Here is an 11573-nt window from a genome sequence, read left to right as displayed (position 1 = left end):
TAAAACAGGTCCACGTGATCCGACTGTCTCCAGGATTCTTAAATATCACGTAAAGTTTTGTGGTTCAAGTTAAGCTGAAGTAACTGAGGGTTAAGTGAAGGTTAAAGGTCAGGGAAGGAGAAGTCTTCAGGGAAACCTAACTGTTCTCTTGTAAGTCTCCCCTCTTTTCTCCTGCTTGTTTCTCTATAACCCCTGATCCGCCGGAGGGCCAGAGGTCACAGGAATCATCTGCTGTCGGGGTGCTGTTGCTTTGACCTTTGACCCCCTTACTGTCGGTTTCATTGTAATGTTGGCGATCTTGTTTCTCTCGCCGTCACAGAACGCCCCAGTACCAGCTCCATCCATTTCATTTTTGATAAAACTTTTTAACGGCCACACTGTGGTGGCAAATAAAATACATGTCATTTATCGTCGTTCCCTAAGCTGCACCTTCTCTGTCCACCGGATTAGCGGCATCATTCCAGGAAATTTGTCTCTGTGTGATTTCAATACTTTATCATTCGGGAAATTGGCATAAAAACATCGGAAAAAACATCGGAAAACATCGGAAAAAACATAGCTACCCAACCAGCTAGCTAGCTAGCTGGTTGGGTAGCTATGTTTTTCTGAATGCCAATGCCAAGCTAGCTAGCTAGCTAGCTAGGTAATTGAAAAGTATTGGGGCTTTTCATGCTTTTCAGTGGGATTTTTTTTCTCTATCTTTTTCCATGTATATTTTTTTCCCCAGTCAGCTATAAAGCACCGAGAACCTGGAGACCGGGTTATCATTTTCCCTTGATTTGGAAGAAAAGTTGAGTAGGAACCTCATAATCTTGTTGGTCTGAACCTTGCAGTGTGAACTGTACCCGTGCTGGCAGTTGTTATGTCGCAGACCTCATCTGTTCTGTGTTCATGCAAAAACTGAAAATGAAAATATCCACACAAAAAAAAGAGGAAAGTTGAGTCGGAACCAATGTCGAGTTGTCAGTTTCTTGTGGGACCCACAGATGAGCGCTCTGATGGCCCGTTGTGTCTTAGAACATAAGATTTTTGGTAACACTTCAGTATGGGGAATGTAGTCACCATTAATTAGGTGCTTATTAGCATGCAAATTAGCAACATGTTGGCTCTTAATTGGTCATTATTATGTACTCATTAATGCCTTATTCTGCATGGCCTTATTATACAACCAGTAAGCCATTAACTATGAGTTTCCCCTCTATAACCTCAGAAGTATTGCTTATTAGTAGTACCATCTCAATATGCTTTGCTTAGTATGGCCTTTATAAGGTGGTAGTACCACAAGAAGAGTTATTCTCCCTTACTAGCACTTAATGAATATGGTCTGTTCTTACATAACAACACACAAAACTACAAGTGCTCATAGTGTTACATTACTCTCAATTAAGTTTTTGTTACTTAGAATATGTTCCCCTGTGGTGACCCACATCTATATAACGAGAGACATTCACCTAAGAGGACGGTGTGCCTTTAAGGGAAGAGGCGAGGGGTCAGATAATGCACTTCCGCTTCCGGTTGAGAGTTCAGTTCAGTGTCGTTGTCGAATGTATGACATGCTAAGTTGGAGCTAGTAAACTACCTCGACTACGTCTACTCTCACCTCTCCTGTCTCGTTGTTTTCTAACTCCACACCCCATACTAAAGTGACGTCTTGATCATTACTAATTCACTAGTAATTAAGTTTCTTTATGTTCCCCATACTAAAGTGTTACCGACTATTCTTCTTCTTCTGTCCGAACGTATAGTGGGGATTATAACGCCCTTTAAATATGGTGGACTCATGTGTCCCACAAGTAGCGTACAACTGATATATACCATCATGCATTGCGCTGGAAGAAAAATGGCCGACGGACGAGAGGGGGGGAGATCGCTGTGAGAGCTGTCGTACAAACGTAAGCGATTTTCGGTTTAACTTTCGATGCTGAAATTGTTTTTAACAGTTTGTTTTAGCCATGTAATAAGTTGTGAATACATTCCGCCATTACGCTACGCGTCCCGCCTGGCGACCCCGCGTAGGTCTGACGCGTTTTAATCCTGCGACAGCAGTGACGTAATTAACGGCGCAGAGAAAATGACCCGAGTCGGGTCCGAAAGTGTGTTTTCATTTTGCCGACCCGCTCACTATATAGTCCTCCACACAGAGCGAGCAGGGAACGGGTGGGTGGTTTCCGACACAGCGCCACCTACCTGGAGCTGAACCTTTCCCTCCTCGTCCCCCTGCCGGCAGCCATACAACATCTACCCTGGCACTGCCGGACGACGGAAGCTAAGAGGGGTTGGGCGTGGCTAGTACTTGGATGGGAGACCTGCCTGGAAAATGAGTCGCTGCTGGAAGTGGGTTTTCATGAGCCAGTAGGGGGCAGTCTTCCCTGTGATCCTAATAAAAACAACAAATATCAAGCCCCAATGCAGTGATGGGGACACTGTGCTGTAGGGCAGTGGTTCTCAACCTTTTTGGGGTCCTGGACCCCCTGCGTATTTTTGATCTACCCTGAGGACCCCTCCACCTGATCTTGGGGGAGGGGGTTGCAATTTGATAGAAACAGTAGAAACTGCATTTTAAATTGCATTATAGCATTTATTCACTCTTTGGGGCAAAAATAAGAGCTTTCAGTTGTAACTTAGATATAGTTAACAAAACAGAATTCTTATGCAGTAACTTTCAGATATACACTACCGTTCAAAAGTTTGGGATCACCCAAACAATTTCGTGTTTTCCATGAAAAGTCACACTTATTCACCACCATATGTTGTGAAATGAATAGAAAATAGAGTCAAGACATTGACAAGGTTAGAAATAATGATTTTTATTTGAAATAAGATTTTTTTTACATCAAACTTTGCTTTCGTTAAAGAATCCTCCATTTGCAGCAATTACAGCATTGCAGACCTTTGGCATTCTAGCTGTTAATTTGTTGAGGTAATCTGGAGAAATTGCACCCCACGCTTCCAGAAGCAGCTCCCACAAGTTGGATTGGTTGGATGGGCACTTCTTTGAGCAGATTGAGTTTCTGGAGCATCACATTTGTGGGGTCAATTAAACGCTCAAAATGGCCAGAAAAAGAGAACTTTCATCTGAAACTCGACAGTCTATTCTTGTTCTTAGAAATGAAGGCTATTCCATGCGAGAAATTGCTAAGAAATTGAAGATTTCCTACAGCGGTGTGTACTGCTCCCTTCAGAGGACAGCACAAACAGGCTCTAACAGGTACTATTTAATGAAGATGCCAGTTGGGGACCTGTGAGGCGTCTGTTTCTCAAACTAGAGACTCTAATGTACTTATCTTCTTGCTCAGTTGTGCAACGCGGCCTCCCACTTCTTTTTCTACTCTGGTTAGAGCCTGTTTGTGCTGTCCTCTGAAGGGAGTAGTACACACCGGTGTAGGAAATCTTCAATTTCTTAGCAATTTCTCGCATGGAATAGCCTTCATTTCTAAGAACAAGAATAGACTGTCGAGTTTCAGATGAAAGTTCTCTTTTTCTGGCCATTTTGAGCGTTTAATTGACCCCACAAATGTGATGCTCCAGAAACTCAATCTGCTCAAAGGAAGGTCAGTTTTGTAGCTTCTGTAACGAGCTAAACTGTTTTAGGTTGTGTGAATATGATTGCACAAGGGTTTTCTAATCATCAATTAGCCTTCTGAGCCAATGAGCAAACACATTGTACCATTAGAACACTGGAGTGATAGTTGCTTGAAATGGGCCTCTATACACCTATGTAGATATTGCACCAAAAACCAGACATTTGCAGCTAGAATAGTCATTTACCACATTAGCAATGTATAGAGTGTATTTCTTTAAAGTTAAGACTAGTTTAAAGTTATCTTCATTGAAAAGTACAGTGCTTTTCCTTCAAAAATATGGACATTTCAATGTGATCCCAAACTTTTGAACGGTAGTGTATGTAACAAAACAGAATTCTTATGCAGTAACTTTCAGATATATGTAACAACACAGAATATGTATTCAGTAACTTTCAGATATATGTAACAAAACAGAATATGTATTCAGTAACTTTCAGATATATGTAACAAAACAGAATATGTATTCAGTAACTTTCAGATATATGTAACTAAACAGAATATGTATTCAGTAACTTTCAGATATATGTAACAAAACAGAATATGTATTCAGTAACTTTCAGATATATGTAACTAAACAGAATATGTATTCAGTAACTTTCAGATATATGTAACAACACAGAATATGTATTCAGTAACTTTCAGATATATGTAACAAAACAGAATATGTATTCAGTAACTTTCAGATATATGTAACAAAACAGAATATGTATTCAGTAACTTTCAGATATATGTAACAAAACAGAATATGTATTCAGTAACTTTCAGATATATGTAACTAAACAGAATATGTATTCAGTAACTTTCAGATATATGTAACAAAACAGAATATGTATTCAGTAACTTTCAGATATATGTAACTAAACAGAATATGTATTCAGTAACTTTCAGATATATGTAACAAAACAGAATATGTATTCAGTAACTTTCAGATATATGTAACTAAACAGAATATGTATTCAGTAACTTTCAGATATATGTAACAAAACAGAATATGTATTCAGTAACTTTCAGATATATGTAACTAAACAGAATTCTTATGCAGTAACTTTCAGATATATGTAACTAAACAGAATATGTATTCAGTAACTTTCAGATATATGTAACAAAACAGAATATGTATTCAGTAACTTTCAGATATATGTAACTAAACAGAATTCTTATGCAGTAACTTTTAACAATGCAAACGGGAGCGAGATCTCTTATTAAAATACAATAAATTACACCTGTGAAACAGATGTAATTAGAGAAAAAAGTCCTGTTACCCTTTATAGTTTAGGTAGATGAAGGTCTCAGTATCATTTGAGTAAAATAATCCTATTTCTATGAATGTCGTAGGATCTTTTTTTTAAAGATATTTTATTTTCACGGACCCCTTGCAATTACACCACGGACCACTAAGGGTCCGCGGACCCCCGGTTGAGAACCACTGCTGTAGGGGATGCCGTCCTTCGGATGAGACTTTAACCCAAGGTCCTGACCCACTGTGGTCATTAAAGATCCCATGCCACTTATCACAAAAAGTAGGGGGTCCCCGGTGTCCTGGCAACATCCCCAACCTGGTTCTCTATCTTTCACACTGGCCAAAATACCTGCTAATGGCTGCCTTGGTCAGTGTAAAAAGGCGGATGTTCGCAGGTTTTTTTGGCCAGTGTGAAAGTATGATTCCTCCCTCTCCATCTCAAGCTGATTTGTGGTGAGTTGTTCTGGTGCAAAATGGCTGCCGTGCATCACCCAGGTGGTGCTACACATTGGTGGTGGCTGAAGTGAGTTACCCCCTTCAATGTGAAGCGCTTCGGGTGACTAGAAAAGCGGCATATAAATGTAATGACTATTGCTATTATTGTAACGGCCACAGATAACTAGACTTGCTAGCCCTTGGCTAACGGGTCAAAGCCTTTAGTCGACTGGTTAACGTAGTCGCCCGTGGTGCGGGAGACCAAGGTCGTGGTGTGGGAGACCAAGGTTCGCGTCCCGGCTGCGGCGGTTCCCGGCTGCCCCCTGAATTCACTACATTATTATTATTATTATTGTTAATATTGCTATTATTATCACTATTTGCTGCTGCTGTGTGTTGCCGATGCCTGCTGGTGTCATGCTGCTTTTTGCCCTTGGAAATGACTTCCTGTCGTGCTCGGCCGCTTTTGTAGGAACAGATGTGAACGGCTGGTAGGGTGTCATAGGATCAAGTATGTCTCAGGAACTGGTCTAGCGGGTCCATGTCATTTTCACCAGACCTGGGTAGTCTGCGGGGACATGTACGGTTGAAAGAGGAGAAGTCATGAGTTTAAACACCGTGTGTCTCTGGTTAAGTAGGAATGCCTTTGATGCTAATGAGCAATTTTAGTAAAATTGAAGTGGTGAGGTTGAAAGATTTGTCAACGTGGTGTGACAATAAGACAAAAAAACAACTAGAACCCGGGGAAAACAGATGCACGTAATTCAATATATAATTTAAGTCAAGTGACCCAACAGGTAAATCTCAGTCAGTAACATCCAGCTTTCCTTTCCGGGGTGAAAATATCCCCTTATTTCACCCCGTCCCAGACCAGAAGAGCACACCTGCCTGTGTTGTGTGAAGTCTGCTGGGAACAAAGCAAACCAGAAATGCTCATTCAGCAGAGACGGACTGTCCCGGCTTTAGTCTGCTTGTCTCTCCTGTTTCCCACAATGCATTTGGGAACATTCTGTCAGTGAATTTCAAAGTCAGGTCAAGTCAATTTTACTTGTATAGCCCATTATCACCAATTACAAATGTGCCTCAGGGGGCATTACAACAACACAACATCCCGTCCTTAGACCCTCACATCAGATAGGGAACAACGCCCTAAAAACCTTTAAGAGGGAGAAGAAGAGGGAGAAAGCTCAGGGAGAACAGCAGAGGAGGGTTCACCTAGACCCTCACATCAGATAGGGAACAACGCCCTAAAAACCTTTAAGAGGGGGAAGAAAGAGGGAGAAAGCTCAGGGAGAGCAGCAGAGGAGGGTTCACCTAGACCCTCACATCAGATAGGGAACAACGCCCTAAAAACCTTTAAGAGGGAGACGAAAGAGGGAGAAAGCTCAGGGAGAACAACAGAGGAGGGTTCACCTAGACCCTCACATCAGATAGGGAACAACGCCCTAAAAACCTTTAAGAGGGAGAAGAAGAGGGAGAAAGCTCAGGGAGAGCAGCAGAGGAGGGTTCACCTAGACCCTCACATCAGATAGGGAACAACGCCCTAAAAACCTTTAAGAGGGGGAAGAAGAGGGAGAAAGCTCAGGGAGAGCAACAGAGGAGGGTTCACCTAGACCCTCACATCAGATAGGGAACAACGCCCTAAAAACCTTTAAGAGGGAGAAGAAAGAGGGAGAAAGCTCAGGGAGAGCAGCAGAGGAGGGTTCACCTAGACCCTCACATCAGATAGGGAACAACGCCCTAAAAACCTTTAAGAGGGGGAAGAAGAGGGAGAAAGCTCAGGGAGAGCAACAGAGGAGGGTTCACCTAGACCCTCACATCAGATAGGGAACAACGCCCTAAAAACCTTTAAGAGGGAGAAGAAAGAGGGAGAAAGCTCAGGGAGAGCAGCAGAGGAGGGTTCACCTAGACCCTCACATCAGACAGGGAACAACGCCCTAAAAACCTTTAAGAGGGAGAAGAAAGAGGGAGAAAGCTCAGGGAGAACAACAGAGGAGGGTTCACCTAGACCCTCACATCAGACAGGGAACAACGCCCTAAAAACCTTTAAGAGGGAGAAGAAAGAGGGAGAAAGCTCAGGGAGAGCAACAGAGGAGGGTTCACCTAGACCCTCACATCAGATAGGGAACAACGCCCTAAAAACCTTTAAGAGGGAGAAGAAAGAGGGAGAAAGCTCAGGGAGAGCAACAGAGGAGGGTTCACCTAGACCCTCACATCAGATAGGGAACAACGCCCTAAAAACCTTTAAGAGGGAGAAGAAGAGGGAGAAAGCTCAGGGAGAGCAGCAGAGGAGGGTTCACCTAGACCCTCACATCAGATAGGGAACAACGCCCTAAAAACCTTTAAGAGGGAGAAGAAAGAGGGAGAAAGCTCAGGGAGAGCAGCAGAGGAGGGTTCACCTAGACCCTCACATCAGATAGGGAACAACGCCCTAAAAACCTTTAAGAGGGGGAAGAAAGAGGGAGAAAGCTCAGGGAGAACAACAGAGGAGGGTTCACCTAGACCCTCACATCAGATAGGGAACAACGCCCTAAAAACCTTTAAGAGGGAGAAGAAAGAGGGAGAAAGCTCAGGGAGAACAACAGAGGAGGGTTCACCTAGACCCTCACATCAGATAGGGAACAACGCCCTAAAAACCTTTAAGAGGGGGAAGAAAGAGGGAGAAAGCTCAGGGAGAGCAGCAGAGGAGGGTTCACCTAGACCCTCACATCAGACAGGGAACAACGCCCTAAAAACCTTTAAGAGGGGGAAGAAAGAGGGAGAAAGCTCAGGGAGAGCAGCAGAGGAGGGTTCACCTAGACCCTCACATCAGATAGGGAACAACGCCCTAAAAACCTTTAAGAGGGAGAAGAAAGAGGGAGAAAGCTCAGGGAGAGCAGCAGAGGAGGGTTCACCTAGACCCTCACATCAGATAGGGAACAACGCCCTAAAAACCTTTAAGAGGGAGAAGAAAGAGGGAGAAAGCTCAGGGAGAGCAGCAGAGGAGGGTTCACCTAGACCCTCACATCAGACAGGGAACAACGCCCTAAAAACCTTTAAGAGGGGGAAGAAAGAGGGAGAAAGCTCAGGGAGAACAACAGAGGAGGGTTCACCTAGACCCTCACATCAGACAGGGAACAACGCCCTAAAAACCTTTAAGAGGGGGAAGAAAGAGGGAGAAAGCTCAGGGAGAGCAGCAGAGGAGGGTTCACCTAGACCCTCACATCAGATAGGGAACAACGCCCTAAAAACCTTTAAGAGGGGGAAGAAAGAGGGAGAAAGCTCAGGGAGAGCAACAGAGGAGGGTTCACCTAGACCCTCACATCAGATAGGGAACAACGCCCTAAAAACCTTTAAGAGGGGGAAGAAGAGGGAGAAAGCTCAGGGAGAGCAGCAGAGGAGGGTTCACCTAGACCCTCACATCAGATAGGGAACAACGCCCTAAAAACCTTTAAGAGGGGGAAGAAGAGGGAGAAAGCTCAGGGAGAGCAACAGAGGAGGGTTCACCTAGACCCTCACATCAGATAGGGAACAACGCCCTAAAAACCTTTAAGAGGGGGAAGAAGAGGGAGAAAGCTCAGGGAGAGCAGCAGAGGAGGGTTCACCTAGACCCTCACATCAGACAGGGAACAACGCCCTAAAAACCTTTAAGAGGGGGAAGAAAGAGGGAGAAAGCTCAGGGAGAACAACAGAGGAGGGTTCACCTAGACCCTCACATCAGATAGGGAACAACGCCCTAAAAACCTTTAAGAGGGGGAAGAAGAGGGAGAAAGCTCAGGGAGAGCAACAGAGGAGGGTTCACCTAGACCCTCACATCAGATAGGGAACAACGCCCTAAAAACCTTTAAGAGGGGGAAGAAGAGGGAGAAAGCTCAGGGAGAGCAGCAGAGGAGGGTTCACCTAGACCCTCACATCAGATAGGGAACAACGCCCTAAAAACCTTTAAGAGGGAGAAGAAAGAGGGAGAAAGCTCAGGGAGAGCAGCAGAGGAGGGTTCACCTAGACCCTCACATCAGATAGGGAACAACGCCCTAAAAACCTTTAAGAGGGGGAAGAAAGAGGGAGAAAGCTCAGGGAGAGCAGCAGAGGAGGGTTCACCTAGACCCTCACATCAGATAGGGAACAACGCCCTAAAAACCTTTAAGAGGGGGAAGAAAGAGGGAGAAAGCTCAGGGAGAACAACAGAGGAGGGTTCACCTAGACCCTCACATCAGATAGGGAACAACGCCCTAAAAACCTTTAAGAGGGGGAAGAAGAGGGAGAAAGCTCAGGGAGAGCAACAGAGGAGGGTTCACCTAGACCCTCACATCAGATAGGGAACAACGCCCTAAAAACCTTTAAGAGGGGGAAGAAGAGGGAGAAAGCTCAGGGAGAGCAGCAGAGGAGGGTTCACCTAGACCCTCACATCAGATAGGGAACAACGCCCTAAAAACCTTTAAGAGGGAGAAGAAAGAGGGAGAAAGCTCAGGGAGAGCAGCAGAGGAGGGTTCACCTAGACCCTCACATCAGATAGGGAACAACGCCCTAAAAACCTTTAAGAGGGGGAAGAAAGAGGGAGAAAGCTCAGGGAGAGCAGCAGAGGAGGGTTCACCTAGACCCTCACATCAGATAGGGAACAACGCCCTAAAAACCTTTAAGAGGGGGAAGAAGAGGGAGAAAGCTCAGGGAGAACAACAGAGGAGGGTTCACCTAGACCCTCACATCAGACAGGGAACAACGCCCTAAAAACCTTTAAGAGGGGGAAGAAAGAGGGAGAAAGCTCAGGGAGAACAGCAGAGGAGGGTTCACCTAGACCCTCACATCAGATAGGGAACAACGCCCTAAAAACCTTTAAGAGGGAGAAGAAAGAGGGAGAAAGCTCAGGGAGAGCAGCAGAGGAGGGTTCACCTAGACCCTCACATCAGATAGGGAACAACGCCCTAAAAACCTTTAAGAGGGGGAAGAAGAGGGAGAAAGCTCAGGGAGAACAACAGAGGAGGGTTCACCTAGACCCTCACATCAGACAGGGAACAACGCCCTAAAAACCTTTAAGAGGGGGAAGAAAGAGGGAGAAAGCTCAGGGAGAACAGCAGAGGAGGGTTCACCTAGACCCTCACATCAGATAGGGAACAACGCCCTAAAAACCTTTAAGAGGGGGAAGAAAGAGGGAGAAAGCTCAGGGAGAGCAACAGAGGAGGGTTCACCTAGACCCTCACATCAGATAGGGAACAACGCCCTAAAAACCTTTAAGAGGGAGAAGAAAGAGGGAGAAAGCTCAGGGAGAACAACAGAGGAGGGTTCACCTAGACCCTCACATCAGATAGGGAACAACGCCCTAAAAACCTTTAAGAGGGAGAAGAAAGAGGGAGAAAGCTCAGGGAGAACAACAGAGGAGGGTTCACCTAGACCCTCACATCAGACAGGGAACAACGCCCTAAAAACCTTTAAGAGGGAGAAGAAAGAGGGAGAAAGCTCAGGGAGAACAACAGAGGAGGGTTCACCTAGACCCTCACATCAGATAGGGAACAACGCCCTAAAAACCTTTAAGAGGGAGAAGAAGAGGGAGAAAGCTCAGGGAGAACAGCAGAGGAGGGTTCACCTAGACCCTCACATCAGATAGGGAACAACGCCCTAAAAACCTTTAAGAGGGGGAAGAAAGAGGGAGAAAGCTCAGGGAGAACAACAGAGGAGGGTTCACTGACATTTACCGCCATCCAGGAAGTCATTCAGGAAGTGATGGAGTCATCGCCTCTGGATAAACCTGAATGCCAAAGTAGAGAGCTGCTTTGATTGTGTGTGTGTGTGTGTGTGTGTGTGTGTGTGTGTGTGTGTGTGTGTGTGTGTGTGTGTGTGTGTGTGTGTGTGTGTGTGTGTGTGTGTGTGTGTGTGTTTTGCAGGAAAGAATGTGAAGGGTTTGAGTTTGGTCAGTTGAAATCAAAATGACAGGTTTGGTCTTGTGATATAAGTGGTTGTGTTGACGGGGTTTGGTCAGCGATCCACCACCCCCACCCCCACCCCCACCCCCCTCCTGGTGAAGCTGAAGCCTCCGGGAGACGGGGCTGTGGAAAGGACAGTCAGCAGTAACGTGATTTGTAATCATCTTGTTGTTTTATCGTGCTGAGACAGAAGCAGGGCTCGTACGTGGACGCTGGTGACTGCAGACTTGCATGAATATTTCTGCTTTGACTGAGCGGAGAACCAGGATGTGGAGTTTCCCCCTGCGTGGCGGTTAACATCCTGTCACCCTCATGTCTGTGCAATGTTCTCAGCAGGATCTGCATCAGCAGGATCCGGATCAGGACTGGATAATGAAACGTTCCTGATTCCAGATTCTTTCATATCGGAGATGTGTTGGC

At 45.2% G+C, this 11573-nt stretch overlaps 1 protein-coding gene across 1 annotated transcript in view; it reads left to right on the top strand.

Annotated features, from left to right (window-relative positions):
- The window catches only part of mapkbp1 (mitogen-activated protein kinase binding protein 1), a 90606-nt gene that overhangs the window by 15393 nt on the left and 63640 nt on the right, over positions 1-11573 (top strand). The window lies entirely within an intron of this gene.

This window comes from Lampris incognitus, chromosome 16 (genome assembly GCF_029633865.1).
Source record: "Lampris incognitus isolate fLamInc1 chromosome 16, fLamInc1.hap2, whole genome shotgun sequence".
NCBI lineage: Eukaryota > Metazoa > Chordata > Actinopteri > Lampriformes > Lampridae > Lampris > Lampris incognitus.
The sequence above is the reverse complement of the archived record's forward strand: the minus strand, read 5'-3'. Positions and strand labels throughout refer to the sequence as shown.